The 10,477-nt window shown below is 42.2% G+C and overlaps 1 protein-coding gene across 1 annotated transcript in view; it reads left to right on the forward strand.

Moving 5' to 3' along the window:
• The first annotated feature begins 9,244 nt into the window (after positions 1-9,244).
• L3MBTL3 (L3MBTL histone methyl-lysine binding protein 3) overlaps positions 9,245-10,477 on the forward strand; it is a 76,041-nt gene continuing 74,808 nt past the window's right edge. The window contains exon 1 of the mRNA XM_042892628.1: positions 9,245-9,310. The gene's annotated coding sequence lies outside the window, so the exon portion shown is untranslated. The remainder of the gene's footprint in view (positions 9,311-10,477) is intronic.

A 10,477-nucleotide genomic window follows, 5' to 3' on the forward strand; every position in this document is an offset into this window, starting at 1 on the left:
AGGAAAGGAAAGGAAAGGAAAGGAAAGGAAAGGAAAGGAAAGGAAAGGAAAGGAAAGGAAAGGAAAGGAAAGGAAAGGAAAGGAAAGGAAAGGAAAGGAAAGGAAAGGAAAGGAAAGGAAAGGAAAGGAAAGGAAAGGAAAGGAAAGGAAAGGAAAGGAAAGGAAAGGAAAGGAAAGGAAAGGAAAGGAAAGGAAAGGAAAGGAAAGGAAAGGAAAGGAAAGGAAAGGAAAGGAAAGGAAAGGAAAGGAAAGGAAAGGAAAGGAAAGGAAAGGAAAGGAAAGGAAAGGAAAGGAAAGGAAAGGAAAGGAAAGGAAAGGAAAGGAAAGGAAAGGAAAGGAAAGGAAAGGAAAGGAAAGGAAAGGAGTTTTACCCTTTCTATGGTATCCTTAATTTGTTATACTAATACCTCGTTGGTAAAAGCAACCAAATCTATGAATATGTGTCTGTTTCTCATATATTATAAACTCCATGTTAGAGCTAAATGGTGGCAAATACGATGTTGGAAATAGTTTTCATTCTAATGCCCTATTTTCTGTCATTCGTTACCTACAGGAACATTTAAAACGGAAATTTTCCATGCTTAGCTCCAGACAACATTTATTTTTTACTTGTTAGAATATTAGGGAGAAAAGTCTCTGTTCTGAAAGAGTCTTTGTCACTTTAAAAAATAAATAAGCAATTTTATCAACAATGTAACTATGAATTTAAAATAGTAATTGGCATGGAAATATTTATTACCTCAGAGCACATCATGCTTCCTTACCATGAGGAAAATTAATTCTGATTTAACTAAGCTTCAAGGATTCGTAAGTTAGCTTTGAGCACACGCAATGGTAGTCCTAGTTAAAGAAAGGTGTTCTTATTGGACATATACCATTGGTTTTGGAACAGATTTTCTTGGTAAAACCAGTCTTCAAGTATTGTGAAGTATTACATATTCATAGATAAAGTGCTGTACTGCTGTCTTTTTGCTTTAGAGAACTACAACTTACATCATTTGCAATTTACAATGGCTGCTTGTGAATTTGCAAGCTGTGCAAGAGAGGGCTAGTGACAGCAGTGGCAAATACATGTTGGTTTGAATTCCAGCTGAGCTCCAATCTTGTCTGCAGTGCACGTATGCATACATCTATTGCTGTAAGCATGTCTCGACATATTAGCTATTACAGCAGTAGCAGCATGTGCAGTAAGTTTATATGTTTCCTATCCTATTCAAATCTGCAGCTGCAGATTCCCTGATGTGTGCAGAACTGTGCTCACTAGAGCTCTATTTTGATGGGTTGTAGTAATATAGACAAAACTGTACAGTACTGTGGCCTATTTGAGAAATTAAAAAATCATAATTTCACTTAGAATCTTTATGTATGTGGCTACCTTTTCTCAGACTGTGTCTTCTTACATCACTCTTCCAATACAAATGCAGAGTGTCATACTTAGAAGTAGATATCCATCTTCTCTGCAGAAGGACACTGCACCAGGAAGACAAAACTGTTCATGTTTTGGCTCATATGTGTGTAAGCCATCATATTGCAGAGCTCCACGGATGCCTCATACAGACCACGTCTTACATGGGGTCTATTTGCATAAATCCACTTATACAGGTGCTTTCTGCTTTCAGGAAATTGTACAACAAATACCATTTTATTATAATGTGATCCTGTTGTTATAGATGTGGGTCAGTCTATTTTTATGTGTGCTTATATAACTCAATTATTTGTTCCCAGCTGAAGCTTGGCTTACGTTCCACAGAGAAGAGCAACTATGCTTCTTGAAAAAAAATATTAAGTCTTTATATATATAATACGTAATTACATTATAATTTTAGATTGTTCTTTCTCATTTGGATATATTTAGGTAATAATTCTTGCTCACTCATTTATGTTTAGAGCTACTCATCCTAGACAGGTGAACTCAGAAATATTCTGAGTGCATAGTGATCATCATCATACTGTAGGAAATAGTTTTTGCCATAAGTTTTTGGACTAAGAATCATAATTCTGATATTCATGTAGTCTATAACATTAGGCATTTATTTGAATTCAATGTTTAGTTAAGTAAGAGCAATAAGCTTCTGATGTATATGTTTGAATTGCACTCAAAGGAACATTCTTCACCCCACTGACTTTGTTAGCCTCAGCTCCAAGCTCAGCAGGTAAGAGAAATACCAGAAGCTCACTGTACACGTTGCACCTAGGTGAGTTTTGCACTGTAACAGTATCCTTCTCCATTTTCATCTCTGTGATTACTTCTGTGAGTAGTGTGAAGAATATGCATAGTGTTTTCTGAATGATCAAATATTTGTGAAATTAGTGGTCACTTTCATGCTTGCCCAAACGAGTGATGAGAGAGGAAGACTTTTTCTTCTTGGAGCCAGTAAGTCCATCATTGATTTTTAGCCAAAATTCTCTAAGTTCTTCTGTGTTATCTTGGATGCTGCAAATTTTAATCATTCCCTGGGAATTTGACAGCATCCTCAGATGCAGTGTTTGCGTGCTGCAAATCTGAAAGCCTTTCCATTTCGACTTCATTTTACCAGTTGAAAGATTTGGAGATCAGGTAAAATAGGGTAGATATGCTTCCCAGTAATGAACTATAATGGTTATAATGATTATATGGTTCATGCTTATGTGCCACAACATCCTCTTTCTAAAATTTAAGCCACAGAAGATTTTCAGTTTGCAAAAAATTCCCTGGGGGTTAAGAAGCTAGGAGGACTCTATGTAAAGTATTATGTGAAGCTTGCCTTTGAACATGTGAAAATGTACTAGTTTAAATAAAACCATATTTTTGGAAGTTCAGTCCCTCTTCAGTGCACGGTATACATCAGTTTGGTTATCACTGAATACTGAAATCAAATCATTTTGTGGTAAGCTGTAAATGTAAACCAACACGACCAGATTCTTCCATGAACAGGCATCAGCCTGAACAGACTACTAACATACTCAAAGCAAAAAGAACACCCTTTCTGCTTTGCTGTGGTAGCCAGGAGACTGTGTTCTCCATTAAGATGTTTTTGTTGAACCTTGAACTCTATGACAGGCATGTTACTTCCATCTCTTGTTATTGTGCATCATTATTTTTTTAGAATACTCATTCACACTGATCACCATTTTCTAGCAAATTGATTTCCTAGCATGGCGGGTTATACATGGCATAAAAGTTCACAATGAAAACTCTCATTTACTTAAATGAGAGCACTATTTCCATTCACATAAATCACGCCATGATAGCAGGAATATGGCAACAGTAACCACTGTTCCAGTGCAGGAACTGTAAGAGTCAACTCCTCAAAGCCTGTTGACTTAGGATTGCTTGCAATGGAATATGAATTTCTCTGATTCCAAACAATCAATTTGTTGTCAGACTCAGAAACAGGCCCCATTGATATTTTCTTTTCCTTGTCCAAGAGTGGAATGCTATTGCTGCGTGTCCATGTGACATGACATCACCGGAAAAACATTATAGAGACTGCACTTCTTGCTCTTCTGCATTGGAGGTTGGATCTGGAAGCTAACAGGAGATGTTCTGTTCGTTGCTTTAATTGTAATCACATTTGGTAGGCCTACTGGATACCCATCGCTCTCCAATCACAATTGTGAACACTGTGGTAAGGAAAACTCATATTAATGTGCAGAAAAGCTTTATTCTCTTTTCCTTTTACATTAACATAAACAACTGAGGTCAGGATTTTGCATTAACCACCTTTAGAAAAAATCTGTACATCTATGGTAAAACCTGTGCCATTACCTCACGTACGTCAAGCATTCGTTGCTTGTTAGGTGCCATGTGTCTCACACCATTAATATCTTTTTTAAACAAAGTATTTCATTGTGGGAACAATCTTTTACATAAAAAGGACTGAAAATAAAGCGAGTTGTTCAATCAGCACACTCAGGGCTGTTCAGTCTTAGGGCTAGTAGATACAAATTCAAGATTCTTTCCTCTTCATCTAGTACTGGACCAACCTCTGCTTTACTAGATATGCCAGTGTGTGGTTGTGAGTCACTAAATCTGACACATGTTGCTCTAAAAACTGATCTGTTGGTCTCCAGGAAGAGTAAATCAAAGCAAGTTCTAATTCTGCCATTGTATCTTAAAGACTTTGGATAGGACGTTCTCCTTCTTCCTACATGCTGGTAGACTTTGATATTCAATCACACCTATAGGATGAGCTATTCATTCACTTCTAGTTATTTCTCAGCAGCAGTTATAGATAGAAAGTTTTCCAGCAAAATAAACGCTTCATTTGTTGCCCATTTGAACCAAATTGTTCTTTGCATCAGGACTGCAGGCTGCAACATTTTTTTCATTCAGCTTCGGTTCCTAAGAATTAGGCTTGTTCTTGTGCTGCCCCAACAACTTTCCTTCTTTGTGAAAATTAAAAAATACAGCCTTAACTCTCAGGTTGACTGCTCATCTTTGAGATGGCACGTGTGGAGGACCCAGCTGGAACAAACTTTCCAGTATGGTGCTCTGCTGTGAGGCTACTGTTATCTTACAGCTGGAACTGATACCATCTACTAAGAGAAATGGCAGTAGTCCTTACACACATTTTGTGCTCTCCCACCTTAGAAAAGAGAATGCAGGAAGAGAGTGCCCTGTCAAAAGAGTCTTGTAGTTGTTGCTCTCCTCTCCATCTATAAGGAAGATGTTTATTATAACTACTCCTTTAATCTAGTGAGTCACATTTATAAAGTCTGCAATTCTCCTGCTGTTTCAGCTTTCCCTAATGCAGGTTCCCTCTTGTCTTCCCCTGTTACATTCCTTGTCCCCTCACACTCTGTTTTTCTTTTACAAATCACCTGTCCTCCACTGTGGTTTCTCTTTTACCATTGCCAACTTTCCGCTCTTAGGACCTTTATTCTTACTGATTTCTTTTGGCCTATCATCCATTCTAGATCACTCGGTTTCTGCTCTACCTTGGTGCTCCTCCTCTCTACCACTCCAGACTCTTCTGCCCATTCCTACTCCCTTCAAGTGATTCAAGTCTTGCCAGTGCTTCAAACTCCAATGTCCAGCCTGCATGCTCAAACTTCTATCTTCTTTCTTCTCATGATTCAAGAATCCCCATTTGTATTTCCACTATAGGTACACATTTCCATTTGACACAGTCTTACAAATGACTTTTTTAGTTTTCATTTGATTCTGTGCTTCCAAATTACTTTTTAGCTTTTATTTCTGATCCAGTGCTTCCCAAAGTTTTCATGTGCAATATTGCTCTGGATTCAATTCAGCACTCACAGTCCCCTAACTTCCACATCCACCTTTGAATTTCTTTCAGGGTGCAAACTGCGTCTAGAAATCTTTGCAGTCTTGCAACTTAGATGAAATTCTTGGAACACCTGCTTTGCACTGTCTTGACATAAACAGTCTCCAGAAAAAAAGTTCTTCAAGGCTGCATCTAGTGTGCCTGGATTGTATCCAGGTGTGTACTGGGCTGAAATCTGGCTGGAGAACACTGTGGCTTCTTTCAGGATCTCATGCTTGTCTCTTTCCTAGGAAAAAAAAAAAAAAAAAAAAAAGTGCCACTGCATTCTTGAGTCTCACTCTGGTATGGGGTTAGGATGTGGCCAGAGCACACACTCAGATTTGAAGTACTATTTTTTCCCTAGTTAATGTGGTAATTGAAAAAAATATGATAATTATTCCGGTGTTAGTGGAAACAAACAAATAAACCAAAAAAACAACCAACCTTTTACCTTTCAATTCTCAATTGTTGGTAGTGGGTCAGTCTTAATTTCTTCTCGTTTGTGGGGACACCAAGACTCTGGAGAAGAAGGGATCACCCCTTCTACCCTCTGCACTCCCACTATCAAGTGGAACTGGTGTCACCATGGATTGCAACTTACCTGTCTTTCAGTTAGAAAAGCATATATATCATCTCTCTTCATCTTCAGTTTCTCAAACTTCTACACGTCTGTTTTCCTAGCTTTAAGTTTTACAGAGTGTCTTATGCAACATTCTCTTTCTTGTTTGTTATAGCCCTCAAGTGATCCCTTCCATCCTGGCTTGGCTTAGGGAAGGATCATGTGGCAGATAGGTGACTGCCGGTGTTCAGAACGGTCGCACAATGAGCTGCACAAATTGCTAGAAGAAGGATGGTAAAACATCATGCACAGGCTACTTTCTAGAAATACAGCCATCTTTAAGTGTCTTAGATTCCAAAAATCATGATGCCAGAAATGCTAATTCAGTAAATTGTAAGTACTGTTTATTTTCTCAGTTTATTTTTAGGTATTTGCAGAGGAGCTAATAGATTGCATGATATCAACCCCATATACAAACTGAGTCATTAATGTACATTTCTTTCCCCTCACTACCTTAAATGGTATTCATGATATGGGATTTGAAGGCATGTATGCAAATGTTTATGTGCACAATCTAAGAAGAATAATCACGATTTGGATACAGCACACCTATACAACAAGTCAAAAGAATACTCACAGGGAGACCAAATTTAGCTACTCCAAAACATGTCATTATGCATACTGCCAAAATCATATTAAATGCCATGCTTACATATGGAAAACAAGCATTTAGAATTCTGTGCCTTCAGAATAGACATGGAAGTCTGGTGTTCAATAAAATGGCAACAGAAACAATGTTTAAAGAGCATATTTAAATAATGCTTAATCTATTTTTTCTCAATAAATTGTTATTGACAAAATAATGGGTTTAGAACACATCACGAGCTGCCAGAATCTGATTAGGGCAAGAATCGAAGGAGAGACAACTAATGGAAAGAACCTGTATTAATTTCCTATGTCCTTTAATCAAAGAGCAATCCATTTGAAACTACTTACCCAATAGAACATCTTTGCTCCATCTCCAGTGCTGGGTTTCAGTTTGGATTTTCAGCATATATATCCCTCAAGGGTATCTTTTCCAAATGTGGAGCCATTTCTGTGAGGGGCTATGACATACATAGCTAGGTCAGATGGATTAGAATTTAACAGGCTTTTACAAACTTTGCGATTCTCTATCAGATTTTTAAAGGAAAGGAGATGTGATTTTTCAAGCATAAACAAAACAACTGTGCATAAATTGCTTAGAACTGGATCTTCAAAACTGGATCTTCAGTATGGTGTACTCTTCCCAAAACTCCACTATCATCCATAGAAATGATCAGCACACACTGAGTGTCCTAAAGAGTGTTTTAAATAGCACCAAATTCTGTCATTCTTTACATGTCTTCTGCAGAACTCAGCTAATTTGAGGCTACAATGGAATAATCTAGTTATTTGGCAGCTATCTGCATAAAAATATTTCAATAACATTAGGAAATGATTATCAAAAAAGCACTGAATAACTTCAGTTACAGCTTATTCTTTGTTTCTAACCCATATATTTCCTGAGTTAAGAGTTCGTGAGGAAAATTGGAATTTTCTCATCCTTTCACTTTTTTTTTTTGTGTGGAACTATTCTGGAAGAGTTTAAATATCCACTATCGCTAATTATTACAATAAGGTTAATACTGTTTTCCATAATTAGTTTTTAATGAACATATGTTCATTAATGAAAACTGCACCCTATATGCAATGCCATTTGAGCTGAATGGTCATGAGAGATGTTAAACATAAAATAATACTATGCGCCACAGATAGGCACCATCCTGCAAACACACATAATTTCAGTTTTATCTTTTCACTGAAACAGAAGCTCTAAGGACAGCAAGCTAGAAGTCTAAGTAAAGCTACACCTAATTTAGGAGTATGGACATAGGTATGATTCTTAAGTATTTTAACATATGCTCTTACGTAAATACTTCAGTGAGTGGAAGCCAATGCTGGAAGTCCTCCTGTCAGAGAAGGGCACTTCTATCCTTTGTCCAGTGCAAGGCTGCCCCAGTTGCATGGATGCACACAGTATATACCTGTCATAAATTGTGTATACCCATACTAGCAAAAAAGGGTTTCTTTTGTCTGATACAAATCACATTTTGGCTATCCTGACTTTGTAGGTGAGTGTTTTCGGTCATATCTTTATTTATGTTGATAATTAATCCTAGTATTTATTCCTGGTTTTTTTTTAATCTTATTCCTGTTTTAATAATTTGGGCCACAGTTGTCACTGTAATTGTAGAAGGAAGCATATGTAAATTCAAGGGAAAGTCTGGACTTGATAATTACTGGGATAAATAGGAGGCTGAGGGCTATTTTAAAAGAGACATAACAACATGCCAAACTACTAAAAATGCTTAATTCACTTTGCCAATCCTCGCCTTCAGAACATGGCCATCTTACAGAGATATCATGTTATCTGAATAAAAAATTTCTGGTAAGTATAATGATGACTGTATTCCATGTTGGTTTACACTTCGTCTGAAACTTTCTGTTTCTCCCTCTCCCCCCCTCTCTCTCATCTACTTATCCATCTATATCTGCCTATATCTACATCTATCTATACCTATACCTATCTATGTATCTAAATGTTTTCAAGCATCGTATACACAACAGATTGCAATCCCCCTCCCTCCCTCTCACCAATCTAGTTAGGCCTCATGTAGCTCTATTCTGTTTAATGCTGCTTTGCAGCCCTCCATCTAGGTGAAGGTACCCCACCCTCCCCAACCCCATAAAAAAAACACCAAAAACAACAACAAAAAAAACCACGGGCCCTTCCGTTTGTAGCATTTTCTAAACAATGACAAGTGACAGAAAATATTTCCCACTGTGAGCACAGGGAGTGATGGAGGGCAGGTGGCACAGGTGAAACTACTTTCTATTTGCAGACCGGCTGCAGCGGACTGAGGCCCAGCGCTGTAGCAGAGCGCAGGAGTGTGCGTGGCTGCACTCCCCCAGCCAGGTCCCGTGTGACATCCCAAGGCAAGAAGCTCGGCTCCGGGCTCGGACGGCAGGCAGCGACCCGTCACGCCTTTTAGTGAAAGAATGGGGGAAAAGACGGCGAGAAGACTAGGAGAAAAAGGAAAAAAAGGCGCAGCGCGTTATTTTCCAAAAGACCAAAAATAGCAGCGCGCTGCCGCGCAAGCCTTCTTATTATTCCTCCGGCGTCGGCATGCAACTGGGGATGCCGCACCTCGTAGGGCGCCGTGCGCTCCGCCACCGCCGACTTCAACCACCGCCGCTCGCCCTTCCACCCTCGCCTGCGCTGCCACTGCCGCGAGTGCGGCTCCGGCGCAGCGGCAGCGCAGGCGAGGGAGGAAGAACGAGCGGCGGCGGCGGCAGCAGTTTCCCCTTTCCCCAGCCCTGGCTCGGCGGGCGCATGCTCACTTGTGCCCGCAGCCCTGGACCATATTTGTCAGGACCTACTCGAGAGCCGGAGAAAAAGAGAGAGAGAGAATTTGGGGGGGTAAGGAACGGCGGGTTGCGAGCCGGAGCCGCCGGCCGCGGCCGGGGAACGGCGTCGGCGGCCGAAGGCCGGCGGTGGGGTCGGGTTCGGCCGTAGGTGAGGATGAAAGTTGAAGAGCGAAAGAAAGGCAGAGGCGCACCTCCTCGCCCTCCCTTACGAAACGCCGCCGGGGAAGGGAGGGGGCTTCTCCCCCCACCCGCGCGGCGGGGATGGAAGTTCGCGCCGGGGAAAGTGGGCAAGTGACTCGCAAGTGGCGGGGGAGCGGCCGGGGCACGGGGTGCCTCCCCGCGCCCCAAGTGTGTGAGTGAGAAAGAGGAACAAAAGAAAGAGAGAGAGAGGTGCCTGCTATTTCTTTTTCTCTCCCCAAACACATGACGGGAGTACGCGCATCGAGCCGTGCCGCGTATCTCGGCGCAGCCACGGGCACGCACGTATGTGCATGTGCATAGAGCTCCGTATGGGGGAGGGAGCCGCCGAAACGCGCCGGGGGGGCCTTTTTTAGGGGGGGGGGGGCCTCCGCAGGGAGGGGGAAGGGAAGGGGAGAGACATTTTGCGGACTTGCCCCACCGCCGAGCCGCCGCTCGGCTCCATTTAACGCCGCTCGCGGGGCACCGCGGGGACAAACGCGATGGGGCCGGGGGGGGAGGGGGGGGGGGGCGGGGGGCTGCGCGCTGGAGGGCGGGCAGGGGGGGGGATCCTGCGCTGCGCTCCCCCCCGGCCCCGGCTCTTTGTTCGCGCACGCCGAAGGACGGGGCGAGGTGCGGGCGCGGGGGGGCGAGGCGCGGCCGAGGGGGGGGCGGTGCGAGAGCCCCGTTTTTTCGGTCGGAAGCGGCAGGCGGCGGCCGGGATGGACCGGTTGAATGTGCCGCGGGTCCCCGTGCGCGAAGGCCGCGCTCAGCGCGCAGCGGAGAGTTTGGCGTTCCCGTCGCTCCCGCACTTTGTGTGCCTGTGCGCGAGAGATATTTAAAATATAATCATCTCCCAATTTCCGCCATTTTGGGGAAAGTTTGCACACACATGCACATACCGAAAAAAAAAAAAAAAAAGCTAGCCTTTTTTTTTTTTTTTTTTTTTCAAGAGGCGAAAAAAAAAAGTCTTTAGCTCGAGTGCTCCGCGCCCGCCGCTGCCGTGCGGTGCGCGCTCCCGGGCCGCTGCGGCAGGCGGGGG

This window comes from Lagopus leucura, unplaced genomic scaffold (assembly GCF_019238085.1).
Source record: "Lagopus leucura isolate 7727_CA_CO unplaced genomic scaffold, USGS_WTPT01 Super-Scaffold_73, whole genome shotgun sequence".
Taxonomy (NCBI): Eukaryota; Metazoa; Chordata; class Aves; order Galliformes; family Phasianidae; genus Lagopus; species Lagopus leucura.